Raw genomic sequence first — 23,302 nt, forward strand, 5'->3', positions numbered from 1 at the left:
GAACGCCTATTACACAACCACTGCATTAACAACTATTCTAAAAGGAAAGATTGCACCCGGTGTTTGTCCTTGGCGTAGAGTTTACACGCTACAGTGCTACGGATATCCGCTAGCTAACACGTAACAAGAGGATCACTGAAATCCAAGAGGATCTAAACACTCAACTACTCCTACAACTAGTAGGGTAAGAAAGTTTACATTGCGTTTCAACCGGACAAAGTCACGGGCATCCGCTAGTGTTTAAATAAAATCAGCTCTTTAAAATCGTAACTATACTGGTATAGTTACGATTTTAAAGAGCTGATTTTAATGATTTTAAAGAGCTGACTAGCGGATGCCTGAGACTTTCGCGTAATTTGAAAATAAACTAGTACCAATTTAATTATGTAAATTGATCTGATAACTTTATTATATTTCCAATTTTAATTTAATGTTAATAGATAATTAAGCTTTTATTATCATTTAAGTTGTACACAATGAGGTTATAAGTTGATAGTTAAAATGTTGAAAGAAAAAAATATTTTCTCCCTTTTAGAGCGTTTAAAGAAAAGCTTTTTTTAAAAAAGTTTTTTTACTTATAATTTATTTTTCAAGTTATGCCACACATTGCAGCGTAGGCACATTCTAGGGAAATTGCTAGCATCACCTATGCTAATTATAGAGGGGTAAACTTTGTGAGGTTGTAGGGGGTATCTCTGAATCTACTAAACCGATTTTGAAAATTCTTTTACCAACAGAAAGCCACGTTATTTGTGAGTGTCATAGGTTATTCCCGTACTATCACACAAACTGCAACTACGCGGTTGATAACGTGGGGCGTCTGCTTTGGTGTTTAAATATTTATAAGACATTTCCTTTTATTTGTAAGTTGGTAGACAGCTTTCATTTCATTACGCATGTTACGATGTCAGATAACGCCTAGTGCCCCCAATAAGGGCTATAGCCCGAGGGTAGTAAACTGGTTACTCGGGTTATTTTAGGGTTAGGGCTAGTCTAAACGTAGGGTCACTGTTTATGGATGCACGAATATTTATTGAGGTGTATTTTATTAAAAAACAAGAATATTAGGCACGGTTTTACACATGGCCAGTATTTTCTACTTGGTTCTTTTATTTCACATCTAGCCGACGCCCCATGGTTTCACCTGCGTTATTTCAGTTTCCGTAAGAATACGGGGATAAAATATAGCTTATAACACTGACATATAACGTGGCTTTCTAAAAGTCAAAGAATTTTCAAAATCGGTACAGTAGACCTTTACAATACATACCACAAACTTTAATGTACGAGTATAATATTAGGACCTACAGATACCGAAATCACACCGAATTGCGGAAATTTCGTACTACGCAACAAACCTGTATTAGAGAAGGATTTTCTTTCATTTTACAGAATTTTTACGTATAATGCCTACCCTACTTATGCACGCCACTAATCACATCCAATGTTTGGTGGCGATGTTGTATATTTTACAGCATGCAATAGTTCTGTTACCCGACTGCAGAAGGACTGCCTTCTATTTATAGTCAAAATGCTTGATTTAGTAGTTTGACTAAAACAGAAAATCGCATATAAAAATATATGTATTACATAACATATTGACTTCGCAAAGCCGTGACAATGCTTGTCCGCAGAAGCACTACCGTACCTATTTATTTCTGCCCAAGCAGCATTGCTGTGTTATAGTCTTGAAGGATATTGTTGCCGGTCAATTTACACATACACATAAGGCAAACACCTATATGATTTGCGAATAAACTAGTGAGGAGAATATAGAAGATGAGAGCAAATGCATGATCTAGTATGTCTACTTCAAAAGTTAAACACGAGTAAAAATATTTCTCAAATACCACATCCATTGAACCCTTTATCAAATCCAGTGCATCTCAAACTAAAATCGTTGAAAAAGTAGGTCCGGACGCTACCGGTCGTATTGTTTGACTTAACGACGACGCTGCACGACATCTGCCACGCTATTTTCTGCCCATTTGCAACGCTGCGCTCGTCGACGAGTTCGACGTTGAAACATGCGCAATAGGCTAATAGACACGTTTTTTATTTGTCTTAAATTGTTCATTATCTGTTCATCATCATGTAGGTATCTGTTTTTTTTCAATGTTCTACATTGAAAAAAATATAATATTTTTTTGAGTCGTTAATATTTACATAACAATTTTAATTTTTCAAGTCACGTAAACACTAAACTTTAACTAAACGGTTTAGTGTTTGTCAAAATGATTAGTTATTAATTAGTTCGACGTTTAGTAGGTACATCAAGTTACATTGTGACGTCACAAAATGGACAACAGCGTTTTTGACGTTTGGATATATTGATAAAATAAATATTTTTAAATTAAGTTTTCTATGAAATCCTTAACTTTTTTATTAATTAAAATCGATATATTTCGGATCCTTATTCTATGTAGGTACTATACGAAATTAATATTATTTATATTAAATTTGACATGAGTCAAAACCTTATTCTATATTCCCCGGGGATTATAAAAAAGAGTTCATTTAAATACTCCGGAGTATTTATATGAACTGTTTTATAAAATGTCACTCATTTTACACAAAATGTTTAATCAAAGATACTTACGTCTAATCTTGATATTAGACTCTACAACAACAACACGTGTTAGAAACGTTCTAAAAATAACACAACAGAGCGACGTAGTAGATACAAAAATATATATCTATATTTGCATACCATTTCAATAACTTTACATACTATTTTTGAGTTATAAGTTTTGTAAAGTGTATCAAAACATCCACGCAAATCTCAAGGTAGAAACATAAAATTGATTTTTTTTTTCTCCTGATTGTGTAAGTGCCGTAGGCTCCTTAATTGGACCTCAGCGGCGTCACCAGGGGGTGTATTTGGCATCAAGTTAACCTTAAGCTACTGTAGGTACATAATAAATATAAACACCTAAAAAAATTTTAATAAAAAAATACAACCGACTTCAAAACCTAAAAACGTACTAAACTAAAAAGCGAAAAATAACATCATAATATGTTCTACCTGCTGATCAGTATGAAGGCGGTGCTGAATGGCAATGGGACCAAATGGGGACTATACCGTTTCAAACAAAAAAAGAATTTTTGAAATTGGTCCAGGCGTCTTGGAGTAATTGGTGTACATACATAAAAAAAAAAAAAAAAAATACCGACCGAATTGAGAACCTCCTCCTTTTTGAAGTCGGTTAAAAATCAATATAGGTACCTAACGAAAAGTTGTACGTGCAGTGCTGTCATCAAGCATTTGGTATCAAACTAGGTGCATGTATGATTGTATTTCTTACTTAAACGGAAACGCGACTGGTGCCAAGTTCCAAAGCACTTGATTTAATCACAGCTCTAGGAAGTGCACAACGTCCTTGAATTTATTTAACATCGTAGTTATTTTTTTAATGGATTTAAAAAAAGATTTGATCATACAGCAATCATAGTTAGTGGACATTTTTAAAAATGTCGTAAAGACTCACTATCTGGTGCAGTACGGACGATCTGTATCTATTATTTTTGAGTATATTTTGATATGTATTTTATTCATTACTGTAGGTATTTGTGTAATATTGTTTATGTATTAGGATGTAAATTATTTGTATGTATGTACTAATATTATGGTTATTTTTGTTTTACACCACTTGCTGATGTCCTTAAGTTCTCCTAAATCGAAGGTTGCCTGGAAGAAATCGCTACTTAGCGATAAGGCCGCTTTTTGTATGCTGATCTCTTCTTAATATGTTTTTATTTCACTTGTATTTGTCTTTGTGGTGTGCAAATAAAAAGTCTATCTATTTATCTAAAAAGGTTTATTACCAAAACATTATACATATTTATAATATTATTACGTTAAATTTAAATTTTTGATAGCTAGCTGTTGCTTATTGCGCTTATACATACTGTATAAGTATTTTTCTACCCTTTGGGAACAATGCTTTTTCTGTATAAAATAACTTCAACACAATTATTTTTGGTACAACTGATCCAGTTATTATGACAAGTTCATTATGATCGGTAGAATAAAGTATGAAAACTTTTATTTGCACTTAGTAACGCTTAAAAAGATTTTGTAAAGTATATTTTATTGAGTTTATGTTTATCCTATTCTATTGTTCTTTTAAATAATTTAGTAGTAAGCACGGTGCACGTTAGACCGTTGTAACGGAGCAAACTGAAGATCAGCGCTGTGCACTATACACAGCAGAAGGCTGAGTTTGCGACCAGTTGCCATGTTTCTAGGTAGGCGAGTAATAATAATTAGTTTCTTTTCTTTTTGTTTAATTTATGCATAATCATTAAAATTAAATAGAGTTTATGTATGCCTAGTAATAAGTATGGTAATAAAGATTATTTATTATTATTATTATTATTAAAAAACGGCCTGAAATCTAACAAAACTTTCATTGTAGGTCGTATATTATTAACAGCGCAGGTATATTACTTATTTGTAAAGAAAAAACAAGCCACTCTTATGAAAACTTCGCTATTATCCTTTTTCTTTCTATAAAAAAAAATATAAACAAAAAAGTTTTTTAACTTTCATCGTTGCGTCAGCGTTGTAAGAGTTTAGATAATAGCACCACCGGTCAGCCACTAGTAACCACGACAGAGCGTTCGCGTTTTAACCGTTTTATAAATAACTTCTATAAATAAACCCGATCTAAAACATTCAAACGGCATGGCCGTATGGTTTAATTTATTGCCACGAAAACAGTATGTATTAAAAGAACTAACAGGAAGCGGTGTTTTGCAATTCCCTTTTCTTACATTTTACAATTTAAATTATAAGATCGTCGGAAATAAGAGAGTAGACTGTCGACTATTATATTCGAATATCTAGACTATTAGTATAAAAGCAAAATATTGTGTGTGTGTATTTTTTAGTCCTTCACGCCGCAAGTAGGTACTGAATCGATATAGAATGGAAATAGATTTTATAACAGGTATTATGACAGGTAATGCGGATTGGCAGACTTCACACACGCAGAAAATTAAGAAAATTCTCTGGTATGCAGGTTTTCTCACGATGTTTTCATGAGACACGTGATATTTAATTTCTTTAAATGCACACAACTGAAAAGTTGGAGGTGCATGCCCCGGGCTGGATTCGTACCCACACCCTCCGGAATCGGAGGCAGAGGTCACATCCACTGGGCTATCACGGACATTCGCTAGTCTATACTAATATTATAATTCTTTCCTCGCTAAATTTTGCATGTCAGATATTACGTTTGTTTATTTGTTGAAGCATCACTGAACTGCTAATGGACCATTTTTCATACTGTTTTCGCGAGCATTGATATATATTTCGCGGGTAGAATAAACTCAGCTTAATTTAGTATATTAGGTCTTCATTAGTCATGAAGTCCATACAAGCCAATCGCTGCGACTCGCTTGATGTCGTCAGTCCACCTGGTGGGGGGTCGACCAACACTGCGCTTTCTAGTGCGGAGTCGCCATACCAGCACTTTGGAACCCCCAACGTCCACCGGCTCTTTGAACTATGTGCCCCGCCAATTACCCACTTCAGCTTCGTAACTCTTGAGCTTTGAGTAGATCCGAAGAAGAACCAAAGTCTCGGTGACTTTGGTTCTCCTCATTTCTGATTCGATCACGCAGAGATACTACTAACATAGCTCGTTCTATCGTCAATCGATGATCATTATGAGAATAATTAAGAACTCATTTTTACGCAGACAAAGTCGCGATTGTCCGCTAGTTACGTGTATAGATACTCGGTTTCATTATTCATGTACTGGCTTCGGCAGCTTTTCCACGAACAGCTATCAACAAAGGCTTAAATATAGTCCAATCTAGGTTCGATCCAGACCCGGGTGACCTAGTTGTGTCCCGGTCGATACAGGAGGACGCCTAGCCGGATACCTACTCATCACCCTATAATTATCTAATTTAAAATGTTCTTTCTTTAGTTTAATAACATACCGGCCAAGTGCGAGACTGTCTCATACACTAAGGGTTCCGTATTGTATGTTTATAGGTAAAATATTATAGAGGTAATGTTTTTGAGGTTGAAGGGGTTATCACTGGATTTACTGAGCCGATTTCGAAAATTCTTTTACAGATAGAATGCCTAAAGAAAAAATATGGTCTGGACCATTACAACCTGCTACCTCCCAATAAGTAACAATTTTTTTTTGATGACCTGTGGCGCTGACATGAGACCAAGTGAAGAGAAAATAGACAAAATGTCGTCCAATGGCGGCGGAGTTGTCCTACTCTACTCCCATCCCTTCGTCTCTGAAAGAGGTTGCACCTGGATTTTATCTATTTCTCTTCACAAGATTATCTCGTCGGCGCATGCTAGACCTGGGTTTCAATACCTGGACTTAGTTTTGAAGTCAACCTGTGACCCGAAGAGTCTAGTCCGAGCATTGTCGATGTATGGTGTTGGACAGGTGGGGCGAGGGGGGTGTGATGTTGTCAGTGGAGGGTAGTGTATCGACCACGCGATATAGGTCACCGGTGCCCCGGGCGCACCTCGCGCCTGCACCGAGCTCCTTTGTTGTTACACGTGTGAACGGGGCCTACTGTGACATTGAACTATTATGTAACTACCCTCAATTTTTTTTTAAGAATATGAATCATTTATATAATTAACTAGCTGCCGCCGCGCGGTTTTGGAATACGGAGATAAAATATAGCCTATAGCCTTCCTCAATAAATGGGCTATCTAACACTGAAAGAATTTTACAAATCGTACCAGTAGTTCCTAAGTTTAGCGCGTTCAATCAAACAAACAAACTCTTCAATTTTATAATATTAGTAAGTATAGATCTACTAGCGGACGCCTGACGCGTGGAATTCAGTTTTTCACGAGCATAAACCATGGATTTTTCCGGGATGAAAAGTAGCTTATGCGTTAATCCAGAGTAATCTATTACCATACTAATTTCAGCCAAATCGCTTCTGTAGCCGCAGCGCAAAGGAGGAGCAAACTTACACACAAACTTTCGCCTTTATAATATTAGTATCCAGAGTAAAATTTATTTCTATACCAATTAGGTCCCCGCTTGCTGGCTATGGACTATGGTCTTACCTGCTCCTGAAAGTCTTTTTCAAATAGTTGGAGACACGTGCTCTCCCAGACACGGGGGTGTATTTTTTATTTTTCCACCACACAAATTCCATCTACGTCCACAAACTTCCCAACTCTTCCACAACTGAGGATTTAATGATTTTATCATCAAATCTTCAGTTGTGTGCTCAATTAACGCATTACGCAGGATTCAAACCTGGAACTTCGTGATCGGAAGCCAGCCATGAGGTAGAGTCGCCGAGATTGAAAGTGAGCGACTAAAGTAAAATTATTAGTGCAATTGAAATATTGTGTTCTGTGTAAAGTAAATGTAGATGAAAAAATATCTATGCTCTACCGGGTAGGTTTCTACGAGTATATAGTAGTTAGGTAGCTGGTAGACTCTACCTGAATGCCTACCCTTGCTCAAAAGCTGTGTGTATACCATTCATACCAATGTCTGCTATAGGGTTAATTCCTGTACATGTGATTAATCCAAATTTCGTACAATAAAGATGATTCATACAATATAACCGTAATGCCTGCCCTTGTATGGTACGCCAATTTACCCCCTATCACTATAAACATAAAGGTCGAAACCCCATAAACAGAAGTAAAACATCAGTATACACGGGGAGTGCTGGAACAATCAAGAGGCTTAAGAGAAGACATTACGTTGTCTATCTAATCTAAATTATTATTTTTACTTGTAACCTCACGCATTGACACGTACTGCATGTAAATCCCAAATAATATTCTAATCACTTAAACTGATTTTCACCAATGAAGATCTACATTTTGTCATAGTAACGGGAACTACGTAAGTGAAACCGCGGGAAGCCCTTTAGTTGTCTATAAATTAATAGAAGATGGTACCTCTTTTTAAAGACACTATCCAAGCAAGTGTTGAGGTGCCAGAAAAGCGATAATTTCTCAAAAATTTTAAATAAAAATTAAAACATACAATTTCGAATCCCGCAAGATTCATCGAATACTATATTTTAATTTTAAGCTTGCATTGTAGTTGCATGTAGACGTAGGTATTTATTTGACCAAGTGGTCCAGTAATTTTGTCAAAGAAAACGTAAGTAACTCATGACGGCTCCCTCGCGAAAGACGCTTTTATAATACCTGAAATTTCAGCGCATTTCGTGGGGGTTAAAATTGACTCTATTACATAGACTTAAGGTTGCTTTTTGATTCCCTCTGTATGTAAGGAAGGTGAGTCATCCAAGGCCGGTCAATCGTCTGACTCAGGGTCAGATAATGCTTGTTTATATAACCTCCCAAGACCCTGAAGTTAATAAACCATAGCCTGGTGGTTACTGGCGGATCCCATCATAATTCATAAACCTTAATTTTTTTTAAACTATGATAAAATCAAGTCAAATGATTTTTTCATGTAGGCCACCTATTAAAAGTTAAAGCCTGTTAGATAGTTAATGGCTACAAAAATAAACATGGCATTTATACTTTTCCTGGCGAGAATGGCACAAAAAGCTTTACAATCACTAAAACTTTCTATATAGGTACTACCTAGGTATATCAGTAAAACACGTCCAATTTGAAGTCCAGCTGAATATCTTGATATATTTATATACTTATGTATTTTCCACCATTCTTTACCATTTCGATAGCTCGCTTCATCCCTTATCCCTTCACATTTTTATAGCAATCATAATTTTGCACTCTATTGTACATACAATTAAGGTTGATATTCGTACGGACATAGCCGTCGCAGGGTGCTTGCTATAGGTGTTACAATTATAAACTCTATTAATAGTGTACTTAAGGTTGAAATTGGGGTGAGGGTGACGCAGGGCGCGTGTGCGGTGCCCTAATGACCTAGTAAGGGGATGCGTTTGGGAGGTCGGCCGATCTGTTACGGAGATTCTCGAATTTAGTGGAGCCTTGTTAGAATAAGTTATAGAATCGGCTCTCAGAATTTTAAGCGATAGACTGGACTATTTTTATACATATTTATTTTGTTTTTAATTTTTCAAGAAATATTAAAAATTAACCAATTTTTTTTAATTGACAAATCAAATCGTCGTGAGTGTTAAGAGTTAGTTTGAAAACAATAGTACAACAACAACAACAACAACAACAACAACAACAACAGCCCTTTTATGTGGGGTCCGGCCCCCTAAACCATGTACCAATTGAGGCTTAGACTTAAAACTATTTCCCAGTTTGTTCACCATGAACAATATTTCCCTTACCCCTGCAAGAAAAGCCTCTACAATTAGGAGTCGGTAGGGTGAGAGCCGTGATAGCCCAGTGGCTCCGATTCCGGAGGGTGTGGGTTCGAATCCGGTCCGGAGCATGAACCTCCAACTTTTCAGTTGTGTGCATTTTAAGAAATTAAATGTCTCAAACGGTGAAGGAACATCGTGAGGAAACCTGCATACCAGAGAATTTTCTTAATTATTGGCGTGTATGAAGTCTGACAATCCGCATTGGGCCAGCGTGTTGGACTATTGGCCTAACCCCTCTCATTCTGAGAGGAGATTCGAGCTCAGCAGTGAGCCGAATGTTGATAATGATGTTGAAGAGGGTAGGGCAATAGGTAGTTAACAGTTTGAACTAAAAACCAGATTCGTTTTCGACAACAACTCTACTTCTATTAGTTATCAAATGTCTAAATCTATATTTATTTAAAAAAAAAAAATTGCTCATTTTGAATTGTTTGTTATTGAATTTTCCATTCTTCTATAAAAAAAAAGTAACGGTGGTAAGTAAAGTCGCAAACTTTTATTTACAGTTAGCTAGAATGGTTCCAAGCACGACTTCAACTGGTGTTGTTCTACGCCGTGTCTTGGGACCCTTTTAATCTGATATCGTCTAAAGAGAGCCTTGGCCCTGCAGTGGACTATAAAAATAGGCTGAATGATGATGATGATGATGATGCCGGTAAATATAATGATGGATACTTTCACAACGTATTTACAAACAGGTAGCAAAGAAATAAATCGTGTATGTTTCGCGACGCAGAATACGCGCGTGGTAAACGTCGCCTACGTCACCTAACATTTGGACGTACAAATATAGCTTTGACGTCGGCCCGTCAGCAGCGCCGCTCAGCCGTGACAGATTCCTGCGCTATCAACACATACACAATGATTTTAGCACTATTAGATATGTCATATGGCACTCATCATCATCATGTCAGTCGATGGACGTCCACTGCAGGACATAGGCCTTTTGTAGGGACTTCCAAACATCACGATATTGAGCCATCTGCATCCAGCGAATACCTGCGACTCGCTTGATGTCGTCAGTCCACCTGGTGGGGGGTCGACCAACACTGCGCTTTGTAGTGCGGGGTCGCCATTCCAGTACCTTGGGACCCCAACGTCCATCGGCTCTTCGAACTATGTTCCCCGCCCATTGCCACTTCAGCTTCGCGACTCGTTGAGTTATGTCGGTGACTTTGGTTCTTCTGCGGATCTCCTCATCGCGTCGAAACTGAGGCGTACATAGTCACTTTTTAACCGACTTCAAAAAGGAGGAGGTTCTCAATTCGGTCGGTATTTTTTTTTTTTTTTTTTTTTTTTTTTTTTTTTTTTTTTTTTTTTTTTATGTATGTACACCGATTACTCAAAGACGCCTGGACCGATTTCAAAAATTCTTTTTTTGTTTGAAACGGTATAGTCCCCATTTGGTCCCATTGCCATCATGTCAAGATCTGGTGATGGAATCCTGGAGAAATTGAGGGGAACTTTCGAAAATTATATGGGTGTCTAGTGTGTTTGTATACTTTTCCATTTAGTACTTTTAAGCACTACAATTTCATGAAGATTTAAAATCGATCTGATGATGGAGCCATAAAACAGACGAGGGAACTCTTCGGCGATTTACAGCACTTACCTTGTGTTTGGGCTTGATTAATTTGTATTAATGAGGACTTTCCACATAGACAGGTTGTGACTGTCATTTAGGGGTTTGGTGATGAAGACAAAGGACAATTAAGGGAACTCCTTAACAGTTAACAGTAACTACCTTGTGTTTGGTCTTGATTAATTCGTATTGCTGAGAACTTTCTACCTAGATAAGTTGTGTCTGTTATTAGGGGTCTGATGATGAAGACCAAGGTCAATTAAGGGAACTCCTTAACGGTTTACGGTAGCTACCTTGTGCTTGGGCTTGATTAATTTGTATTGCTGAGAATTTTGTACCAAGATGGGTTGTGACTGTCATTAGGGGTCTGATGTATTCGTTTGAGATGAAATTTTACACTAAAAATGGAAAAATAATAAAAATTTTAATAAAAAAAATACAACCGACTTCAAAACCTAAAAACGTACCCACTAAACTAAAAAGTGAAAAATAACATCATAATATGTTCTACCTGCTGATCAGTATGAAGGCGGTGCTTAGCCGGTGTTGTCTTAATTTAAGCCATTTCTGACAGGACCACATGAAACAACACTGTCTGCAAAATCTAAATCTATAAGATATTCTCACATGGCTTGAATTAATACATCACCGGCTTAGCACCGCCTTCATACTGATCAGCAGGTAGAACATATTATGATGTTATTTTTCACTTTTTAGTTTAGTGGGTACGTTTTTAGGTTTTGAAGTCGGTTGTATTTTTTTTATTAAAATTTTTATAGTCGCTATTTGTGGCCCTCATAAAAAGGCACAAAGTCACTCAGCGGGCGATGAAGCCAGCTGTGCTTGGAGTTTCTCTGCGTGATCGAATCAATAATGAGGAGATCCGCAGAAGAACCAGTCACTGATATAAGTCAGTGAGTCGCGAAGCTGAAGTGACAATCGGCAGCGCACATAGTTCGTGCTGACGGCTTGAGACCGTGTTTGCAAGTCCATGCAAGAGGCCTTTGTCCATCGGCTGTCAATGAATACTTAAATATTGCCTATAATGCCAAGTTGTGTGTTCAGGAAGTGTAAAAACTATATACAGAATAGTTTTTAGGCATGTGTTTGCCGCTGCGCTGATTTAGTAGATGTAGACACGTAACGTATCTAATAGTATAAAATCAATGCACACACATCTACGAGTATGATTGTTTGACATATTATACGTAGTAGTAGAACGCTTTGACAAAGTTCGCTCAGGGAAATACTACCGCCATGTTATGTTTCAGGGTACTTTCAATTACGCCTCGATAGCTGATCCGTTCAGGGTACGGACTCATCACCGAGAGGACGTGGTTCGATCCCCACACGCTGGAATATTGTCGTACACACTCGTGACACGCTTTCCAGGCACCGTTTGTGTTGTCTGGGAAGCATTGTCGGTCGTTGTAATCGTCAGGATTGTAAAGTTCGTTTTTCGGGCGTCTACATCTACAATCGCGTTGTAACCGTATATTTGCCAACAATTTCTAGCTGTACCTATTCAAGCAGTAGCCACCCCGTGCCGCATAATAACGCCCTTAATATAACCCGCAAAGGTCAGGGTATGTAAAAATAATAAGCCGACGTTTCTAGGTTAAACGGAGAATGAAATTACATTACATACGATAACGTAGGTCCCTGCTGAAAGTCATAAGTCAAAAGCCAAGTGTTGAAATAGTTGGCTAAAAAATTCAAGTAATAGGTATTGATGAACGAAAGACTTTTCTGATTTATAGATGTGTTGTAAAAATTGTGAATGGATGTGACATTTTACAGGTGGTTTTGGCATTAGGCCCGTCGTCCATTATCGGCAGCGACAAGGATGAGGATTTTAGGTGGCAACAAAGTAGAAATTTTCTTGAATATGTTCGTAGTCACCAAAATACCGCTGCATTACGTTTGAGTCTAGGCATCGGGAGCCTTGAGGATGCTCCAGGATACGTCGGCAGCCTTCAGGATGTTTCAGGATACGTCGGCATCCTTCGATACACCGCCTACAGCGTCTAGGCAACATTCGGGTAGCTTAGGTAATTTAATGACGCATGTTCAGGCGTTGGAGCATGCTAAAACACAGTTTTCCACAGTGTGCTTTTCCATGTAGGGATGCCGAAAGATCATTTTCCTTGCCGATGCCAATAACGGACGCCGGGTTTTACTGTATAACCTTTTTGTAACATCATGTTTGCCTGTTTGTAATGGTGGGTACTCTATTGCTGGAAGGCAGTTTCTGCTTATGAAGAGTCGGCAAGAAACTCAGCAATAAAAATTAACAAGTAACTGAAGAAACCAGACAAGAAAGATCAGACCAGCACGGCTTGTCATTGCGACCAAGCATTGCGTGCTACTTTTGAGTAGTGGGTCGACGATTTTTAGTGGGCGGGGATCGAACCATAACCTCTGGATGATGAGTCCGGCCTCTTTACCATTGAGCTAGTGAAGCTTGAATATTTTATTTATACGTCTTTAATCTATATTAGTTTTGAGCTTAGAGGATTTTTAGTCGGATCTAGGTTGCCGCTTGAATTAGTCAGAATTTAAATAGCCGAATAAATCAATTATTATGTACTGTTAAAGAATACCTTAGGTCAAGATGGCACAGCGACAACTCTATCGCGAAAAAAAAACATTTCGAAGGTTCCTCCTTTAAACAAAGAGCAATCGACATTGACCGCCAAAGCACAAAGCAATGATGTAACTCTCCCCCTTCCCCCATTCCCTCCACTGACGGACGTGGTGACGTACGACACTATTATTACACACATGATTGACGGACGCATTTGCCAAATGAGTGAAATATTGCTCTAAACATCGTTTGAACTTGTTTTGGACCGGGTAGTGTAATTTGAAAAAAAAAAAAGCTTTTGTAAGTGCACTAAGTTCTTTTAAAAAGAATATTTTCTCAATCTTTTGAATACTTGTTTTGAACCGGGTAGAATGTAATGTGAAAAAAAATGCTTCTGTAACGTGCACTCAGTTTTTTTTTAAGTATATTTTCTCTATCTTTTAAGTAAATAGTGCGTACCTAATATCCCCCCTCTAGTTAGTCTAAAAAAAAATAGACTTTGTAAAGAAAGTCTACCAAATAATCCAACTGCGGCTATAGATTTTTGCGGCTTATTTTCAGCAGCTTTATTGTATCAGCAGATTTTTTTTACTATTATGTATTTTTTGACGTGACTTATATTTCGATGAAGCCAGATGCAAACTCGAAAAAAGATGACGTCATGCGTCGTTCCCTCGCTCTAGGGTTGCCAACTTTTTTTACAAGAAATAAACTATATTCTGGTCTATGAAGATTATCAAACAGTATTTTAGAAAAATGAACATTTTCTTTTGATATGCAACCATACCATCAGTATTTTCTTATGACGTTGTCACGTTCAACTATCGTCAGTAAACCGACTTTACAGACAACCGATTTTTTTTTTATAATCTCTCGGTGTCTTACATCCAGACCCGTTAGTTGTTTTAGCGTGAGTTATTATCAAACATCCTGGATGACTGTTTACGCATGTAACATGTATTCTGTACACATCCATCCATCCATCCATTCAAAGTTTTAAAATTGTATAATATAATGGAACAAGAGAATGTGGTAGCCAGACATACATTTAGGAAGGCTTTGGAAGGTAGCAAGTTACATGGGTCCTAACCCTCAACCGTCCAAGAATAAAGCGTAGCTTTTTAATTAACCGACTTTAAAAAAAGGACGGAGGTTCTCAATTTAACGCGTATGCTTTTTTTAATGTTTGTTACCTGAACCTCATAAGTAACGTCGTCATTTATCATCTAATTTTGAAAATATTTTGTGCTTTTGTGTTAAAATCAAAATAACTGAAATAAGGCAGGACATGGAGGCAGAAGTCATTTACAAAACGGAGGTCCTGGGTTCGATCCCCGGCTGGGCAGATTGAAATTTTCTTAATTGGTCCAGGTCTGACTGGTGGGAGGCGTCGGCCGTGGCTATTTACCACCCTACCGGCAAAAGACGTACTGCCAAGCGATTTAGCGGTCCGGTACAATATCGTGTAGAAACCGAAAGGAGTGTGGATTTTCATCCTCCTCCTAACAAGTTAGCCCGCTTCCGTCTTAGACTGCATCATCACTTACCATCAGGTGAGATTGTAGTCAAGGGCTAACATGTAAAGAAAAAAAAAAAGTTAAATTTTTGTACCTTTTGCCGTGGAGACCCTTGGGCCATAGAGTCGTAGTGCCAAAAAATTTTACCTTGTAACTTAACTTGTAAAGAATAAAAAAAAAAACCTGAGAGTACGGATTAATAAACTTTATTTCTAAAATGAGGTATATGTGGCCACGCAGATTCTCGGTCCATTAGTTACCTCAGAGGCAGGTACGTACATTGGATGTATAAAACTCACTATGTTGTATCTAAACATGCGAAAGAGATTTATCGACGGCCGGCCGTCTGTTCAACCATAATCAACTATATTTAGTCGATAGTCGATTGTGGCGTGCTCGAGAATCTAACCGGATGTATTTTTGGATTTATTTATTGGCTTTATTATCAAACTAGAAGACGCTGCGCGGTTTTACCCGCGTGGTTCCCGTTCCCGTATGAATACGGGAATAATAAATAGCCTATAGTCTTCCTCGATAAATGGGCTATGTAACACTGAAATAATTTTTCAAATCGGACCAGTAGTTCCCTGAGATTAGCGAGCGCGTTCAATCAATCAAACAAACTCTTCAGCTTTATAGTATTAGTATAGATGCGTTTAATGAAATGATATTAAGTTTTGTAATATTACATCCGAGTAACGAAGCTGAAGTGGCAATGGGCGGGGCACATAGTTCGAACAGCTGATCGATGTTGCTGGAAGGGCGACCCCGCACCGAAAAGCGCGTTAAGAGGAGGATGAAAATCCACACTCCATTCGGTTTCTACACGACATCGTACCGGAACGCAAAATCGCTTCGCGGTACGTCTTTGTCGGTAGGGTGGTAATTAGCCACGGCCGAAGCCTCCCACCAGCCAGACCTGGACCGATTAAGAAAACCTCAATAGGCCCAGCCGGGGATCGAAACCAGGACATCCGTCTTGTAAATCCACCGCGCATACCACTGCGCCACGGAGGCCGTCAAAAAACTCTCTGTCAGAGGCATACTTGAGCCACTTACCGGTTTCAGCTTTTTCTTAAAAGTAATAATTTCGCTATTCAGCTTTTGCAATAAATAATACCCTTAAGAGTGTGCAGTATGTAATTTGGTGGTTACAAATGGTTCTGGGTCTCAGATTCTGGAAAAGTTAGGAGCCTGATATTTGGGTAAATGATATTTCAAAGTGTTAGCTTCGTTATGACTATACAAAATACACAATTTGTAAAACTTTTCTCGATAGTTTATTTTTTGAAAAATACATGTTTTGCTCACATTTTGCTTTCAATCTCAGGAAAAGCAAACTTATTTTCTTAAATTTTTGTTTTGTATAGAAAATTAGGTATATATCTTGAACATGGCCATTTAGTTTTCGTTATGTTGTTTAATTTACTTGCAATTAGGTAAAAATGGTTTTGGCGCTCACGTCATAAAATACGTCGCGCGTCAATCGCTCCGTGCTTTTCACTCACGTGAAAGTCATAATTCGGCGTCTCGTTTGCGCTTCGAATTTTATCCATATCGTAACGACGCGCTGCGCGCCCTTAACATGAACATGACAGTTACTGCAGTATTGTTTACGGCGGTGACATACCACAACCTTTGCAGGTGAAGGTGAAGGGTCAGGTGGGCGTGGAACTTAGTCACATCTGATTCATTCACTACCCTATCGTGCTATCGGCTGATTTACTATAGCCTCGCGATAGCATCGCTTTGTGAATGTTAGTCATTGGCAAAAGGTCTTGACTTCGTTCCTTTTTGTTTTTATTAACCTCCGACAAAAATTGGCGGCCTCCGTGGCGCAGTGGTATGCGCGGTGGATTTACAAAACGGAGGTCCTGGGTTCGATCCCCGGCTGGGCAGATGGAGATTTTCTTAATTTGTCCAGGTCTGGCTGGTGGGAGGCTTCGGCCGTGGCTAGTTACCACCCTACCGGCAAAGACGTACCGCCAAGCGATTTAGCGTTCCGGTACGATGCCGTGTAGAAACCGAAAGGGGTGTGGATTTTCATCCTCCTCCTAACAAGTTAGCCCGCTTCCATCTTAGACTGCATCATCACTTACCATCAGGTGAGATTGTAGTCAAGGGCTAACTTGTAAAGAATAAAAAAAAAAAAAAGGGGTGTTATAAGTTTGACGTGTCTGTCTGTCTATGGCATCATAGTTCCCGAAAAGATGAAGCGATTTCAATTTAGTTTGTTTTGTATGAAAGGTGATTTATGTGCGAGTGTTGTTAGATATGTTTGATGAAAGTCGGTTTTCCCGTTTTAAAAGTTCTGGGTGGTTAAAGTGGGGAAGAATAACCGAATGTTGGTATATACTCGAGTGTCTCGAATGAAAGCGCACTGAAAGAGAATACTGATGACTTGATCGAGAGTGTAATTAATAATTTCATGACCTTCCGAGGGTTTTCAAAATTTTCAATTTTATTATTTATTCTTTACAAGTTGGCCCTTGACTACAATTTCACCTGATAAGTAATAATGCAGTCTTAGATGTAAGCGGGGTAACTTGTTGGGAGTAGGATGACAATCCACACCCCTTTCGGTGTCTACATCGCGCCGGAACGCTAAATCGCTTAGCGGTATCTTTGCCTTTACGTTATAACTAGAGCTGTGTGGAGAGAGTTCTAACGCAGTTTAGTTTACAACAGGGAGGTAGTCAAGGCAAATAAGTAGGTTTGCCTTGACTACAATCTCACCAGATGGTAAGTGCTGATATAATCTAAGATGGAAGGTCACTTGTTGGAGCAGGATGAAAATCCACATTCCTTTCGGTTTCTACACGACATCGTAACGGAACGCTAAATCACTTGGAGGTACGTCTTTGTCACTAGGATGGTAACTAGCCACAGGCGAAGCCTTCCACCAGTCAAACCTGGACCGGCCCAACCGGGGATCGAACCCAGGACCTCCGTCTTATATCCATCGTGCATACCACTGCTCCACGGAGGCCGTCAAAAATACCTATGGTAGGAACATAGGCTCATAAACATTCGGCCTTCATAAAATAAGGTAAGTCTAGCTTACACAGACACTCGTTCTATTAAAAATGTGTATAAAATTTAATTTCGCTCTCGACTTCATTTACGGGGAATGCACAATTGTCTCTTGTGAAAAAGAAAATTAACGGCAAATGTTGGAGATAGTAGAACTAGGAATATCATACATTTCACGGCTAAGAAACAAGAATTTACAATAAAAATATTACCTAGCCTGGTAGTGGGTAACTTAGTTTTTTTTTTATATGTCGCCGAGTGAGTTTTGATCGGTTAGCTAAATCTACGTTAATTATTGTGATAATATTAGAATCAGGTTGCATGTAATTGGGATTTAATTATTTACTGTTTAAATAAATAAGACTGTGAAAGATTGATCACGTGACTCTCGTCCAATAGTATTGCGTTGAAATGGCGCGTAGGCGGTACGCTTTACGGAGTGGAGGCGCTCTGCCACTCTGTAGCCTGCTGGTTGAGCAGTTCAGTGTAATAAAGTTCTTGGAATCGATAGTCGTCTTCCATTTGTTAAATAGTAATGGTGCAGTGTTAAAATAGTGATAATGTTTCCGAACTTCAGTGGGTGAAGATAGAAGTAAGGCCATTGCATTGTTAGTTACTTAGCTGGGAGCCAACGCGAGCGGAGATGGAGAGCATTGACTAGTCGTAAAGGGGCCCCTAAATCCAACTGACATCAGTTGCAAGTCTGAGATCCGCTCGTGCTTGACTACCTGCCCTATGATAGATAACTCTGGTTTACATGTGATATTATCAGCACTGTACTTGATCAATAAAGAGGGTAGAACTGTATTAGCAAGTTAAATGGTCGTTCCAGTAATGATTGATAGTGTTACTTTGTGTATCTGCCATTCTTGACATGTAAAGCTTAGTACCCGACAAGTACTTTCTGCAAGACGGTAATCTGCTCATAAGCCATTTATGTATGTGAATACATAAATGGCTTATGAGCAGATTACCGTGATATCATAATATCATTCAAGGATTTCCTCGAGAGCTAGTTTGCTGCAGATTCCCTGTCAGCAGCTCCCCCTTTGGCTTGTTATGGAATACATGTATACTGGTAAGAAACAAGAATTCACAATAAAAATATTACCTAGCCATATAGTGAGAGAGCCGTGATAGCCCAGTGGAGAGAGCCGTGATAGCCCAGTGGATATGACCTCTGCCCCCGATTCCGGAGGGTGTGGGTTCGAATCCGGTCCAGGACATGCACCTCCAACTTTTCAGTTGTGTGCATTTTAAGAAATTAAATATCACGTGTCTCAATCGGTGAAGGAAAACATCGTGAGGAAACCTGCATACCAGAGAATTATCTTAATTCTCTGCGTGTGTGATGTCTGCCAATCCGCATTGGGCCAGCGTGGTGGACTATTGGCCTAACCCCTCTCATTCTGAGAGGAGACTCGAGCTCAGCAGTGAGCCGAATATGGGTTGATGACAATGTAGTGGGTAACTAGTAAGGAAGTTCGCTACAAATAACCACATAATTTACCATGTAACATATAGGTACATAATAATACCATACATAACAAGTTATCGAGAGGGTGACCAACTATTTGAAATTGTTGTTATTTCACAGCTGGGCATATGTAGGCAAACACACTTAAGTGTTTTTTACATAGCATGGGTACGGTAACAGTTACATACATAGTAACATGTATAACGTTCATAGTACGTACTATTATCGTGAATCACGGCAAACTTTCAAGAGTAAAATGAACTGTCACCCTACCCATGCTATCTGAATAACACTAATACCATAAAGGTAAAAGTTTGTGTGTAAGTGTGTATGTTAGTTTCTCCATTGTGTTGCGGCTACTGAAGCGATTTGACTGAAATTTAGAATGGAAATAGATTTTACTCTGGATTAACGATAAACCAACAATTGATGCACCCCACTTTTAGCCTCTGCCCCGCGCGCACCACTTCACACCCGCGCAGTCCTTCCCTCCCCGTCGACCGCATATCATAGGAGTGTCAACAACGAACTTGCCAAGGTATAGTACTACGGGCAAAGGGAGGTTTTGTTATTTAAAAAAAGTAATCCTGAGCGTCACGAGGTATTCAAGAGCATGAGAGGTAAATAAAGATGTTGTATGCAAAACAAAATTTTTCATCTCACTACAGTGAGTAAAATGACAAGTATAAGAAATCTCAATAAAATTCACTTGCTGATTGCTATTACCACTATATAATTTTCTTTAAACTGCCTGTAAATCTCTTGAGCCTGTAATACTATGAGTAGGTATAACAGGCAATTTAGAGGTCAGGTTGGTTGACTATGCACACTATACAGGCTATAGGTATTATCAAATCAGATATGGATACAACTATCCATATCTGATTTTTAAACATTCATAAACAAATCTGGTTGTCCAATAATAATTTCTGTCAATTATTATTCTAATGGTCACCCTATTTTCAATATGCCTTAAGAATAGAATACCAATCAGGAAAATCTATGATGTGATTTTATATGAGGATAAAACGCATGCTAATATTATGTGATAAACGTTCTTTCTGTTTGTTATAACTTACAATGTCAAGCCTAAACCAATTTTGATGTGTTTTAGTAATGAAATAGATTGTAAGATGGTGAGGATTGATTCCAAGCTTAGGTCTAAATTGCCTCAGGTCTATTCTGGTAGGAGGCATCAGCCATGGCTAGCTACCGGTGAAGACATACCCCCATGTGATTTAACATTCAAGTATGATGACATGTAGAAGCTGTCATAGGAATGAGCAGTAGTTTTGACGGTCTCCGTGGCAGTGGTATGCGCGGCAGATTTACAAGACGGAGCTCCTGGGTTTGATCCCCGGCTGGGCCAATTGAGATTTTCTTAATTGGTCCAGGTTTGGCTGGTGAGAGGCTTTGGTCGTGGCTAGTTACCACCCAGCAAAGACATACCGCCAAGCGATTTAGCGTTCCGGTATGATGCCATGTAGAAACCGAAAGGAGTATGGATTTTCATCCTCCTCCTAACAAGTTAGCCCGCTTCCATCTTAGATTGCATCATCGCTTACCATCAGGTGAGATTGTAGTCAAGGGCTAACTTGTAAAGAATAAAAAAAAAGAGTAGAAAAAACTGGTATTTCAAATTCCTACTTCCATCTTGGACTGCATTATCACATAACTAAGGTGAGATTGCTTACTCGTCAGTAAATAAAAAAAGGTAAGCTATCCTATGTTTGCTGCAGCACGGTGTAGGTGACAGTTGCCTATGTGACATTCATTAAACATACCATTATCGTGAATATTCTCAGTTAAAATTTCCCATAGCATATAAACAAGGTATATACAAAACCCTTACAATTCAATGTGGTCCAATTTTTCTCTACCACGCCATGGACCGGCACTCACACTGTGAATCCATGGAATGCAGAAAGTTTGAGACAATTATCTTCATGGATTCATGAAGATATTCATCTCGAACTTTTATGAGTGAAATTATCTGTCACCTGCAAGGACTTGTATTACTTGCATATTAAAGGCATTTCCTTCCATTCTTTATTTTGTTGTTAAAAAATGTATAATGCATCATTTAAAATCATTCGACATTTGGTAGCTTGCTAAATTATTTGGCGACACTGTTGAAATAATAAATATACTTTACAATTTCAATTATTACAGCTAATAACTGAATATTTGAGCCAAGGGTGGAAAACCCCACTACAAAACCAAAACTAGCTTTAGAAAATCACGAATTTCTTAAATTTTTCAGATTTTTGCAATTTTTTCAAGGTTACTTTTATTTATAAGTTCTGTTTATTTTAATATGTTAATATTCTGTTTATTTTCTTATTAATTTACTTACAATATTTAAAAAAATGCCAATTGGCCAAGTTAATATTGATAATATTTTGCATATAAGTAAAGTGCATATCCATTTCTTAAAAATATATAAATAGTTTGTAATATTATAGAAAAAAATGCAGTAGGTAGGTACTTACGCAATTTTCTGCGTATCTCCCAAAGCAATAGGTATATCACATCACCTTTAAAAGTAAATTTAGACCCTACTTTGATGTCCGAAATAGAAATATGTGAGCACTGGCCACTGTATTGGAAGAAACTACCACTTTACGTTCATTACACAGCTAGTAAAACACTAATACGCTTTCCCGATCCGACTGTGGAAATCTGCGGAAAATCCTGGATATATTTTTTAAACAGTGGGAAAATTCATATTAGTCTACGACTAACTTTTGAGAAACACTTAAAACCTATACGTAAAACACAATGGTCCGCGTCGGATACGCGCTCATGTCCGTAACTGAAAGCAACCACGACCGTGTATTTTCACAAAATCAACTCGATTTTATGATTTCACAAAATAAAATGATATGAATGACATGTATTTTTGACATGCGCATAACGTCCATTGCAAAAATGACTGCGCCATCTGTTTTCGGTTCATTACGTGTATTCTGGGGGCATTATTTCAACGGATTTGGTTTAACTATATTACAACCACGAAGTTTCACTTCGCACCGCTAGATGTCGCTAGTATACTTCAGAAAATTACCGCTTGATGACATTGTCATATGTAATAAAATATTTACTTCTTAACACTAGATGGCCTAAAATTTTGTAATATTGATCATGTTTGATAAACATACTCAGAGGCACAATTATCCGCCAACTTTAATATATACGCCTCATATTAAAGTGGGCGGATAATTGTGTCTCTGATATATTCTAACTGGAAAAATAAACCTATTAATATGTATCGTTTCTGTAAACCTTAAGCGGTTTATAGATCAACAAAATTCAAATTCGATTGCAAAACAGAATTACTAAAATCTTCATGAAATTCTAATCGCGCCCATGATTTGTCCCAAAAATGGTAATTTTTACAACCTTGAATGATGTGACCGTTGATTTACGAGAACGTAGAGTTACGAAACTACTCAATCCTAAAGAAGGCACTTTAGTTTATCTATTATAGAAAATAAATGTTGTTCATTTTATTATTAAACTGTTAGTACTTAACTTACATAATTATTATAGGTTCATTTACATAATAGTTTTCCGCTTCTATCATATTTTTCTTGTTCAGCTTCAGTAGCGTTGTTCATAAGCTTCGAACAAAAATCACTTACTTCACGCTTATCAAGTTTTAGGTAAAAAAAGTTAGTTAGAAAGTTATTTGTTTTCCTAAATTTTTTACTTTATGTTTAAAGTACACTTTTATAATAGAATTTATTTTTTATTTATAAGAAAAGAAAAGATGTTTCAAAATTTCGCACCTCGTCGTAGGA

General features: G+C 37.9%; 1 protein-coding gene across 2 annotated transcripts in view; it reads right to left on the reverse strand.

Moving 5' to 3' along the window:
* LOC112056534 (R3H domain-containing protein 2-like) overlaps window positions 1-22,408 on the reverse strand; it is a 59,423-nt gene extending 37,015 nt beyond the window's left edge. For both annotated transcript variants that reach the window (XM_052886816.1, XM_052886815.1), the window contains exon 1: window positions 21,992-22,408. The gene's annotated coding sequence lies outside the window, so the exon portion shown is untranslated. The remainder of the gene's footprint in view (window positions 1-21,991) is intronic.
* Window positions 22,409-23,302: the final 894 nt, after the last annotated feature.

This window comes from Bicyclus anynana, chromosome 18, assembly GCF_947172395.1.
Source record: "Bicyclus anynana chromosome 18, ilBicAnyn1.1, whole genome shotgun sequence".
In the NCBI taxonomy this organism is placed as follows: Eukaryota; Metazoa; Arthropoda; class Insecta; order Lepidoptera; family Nymphalidae; genus Bicyclus; species Bicyclus anynana.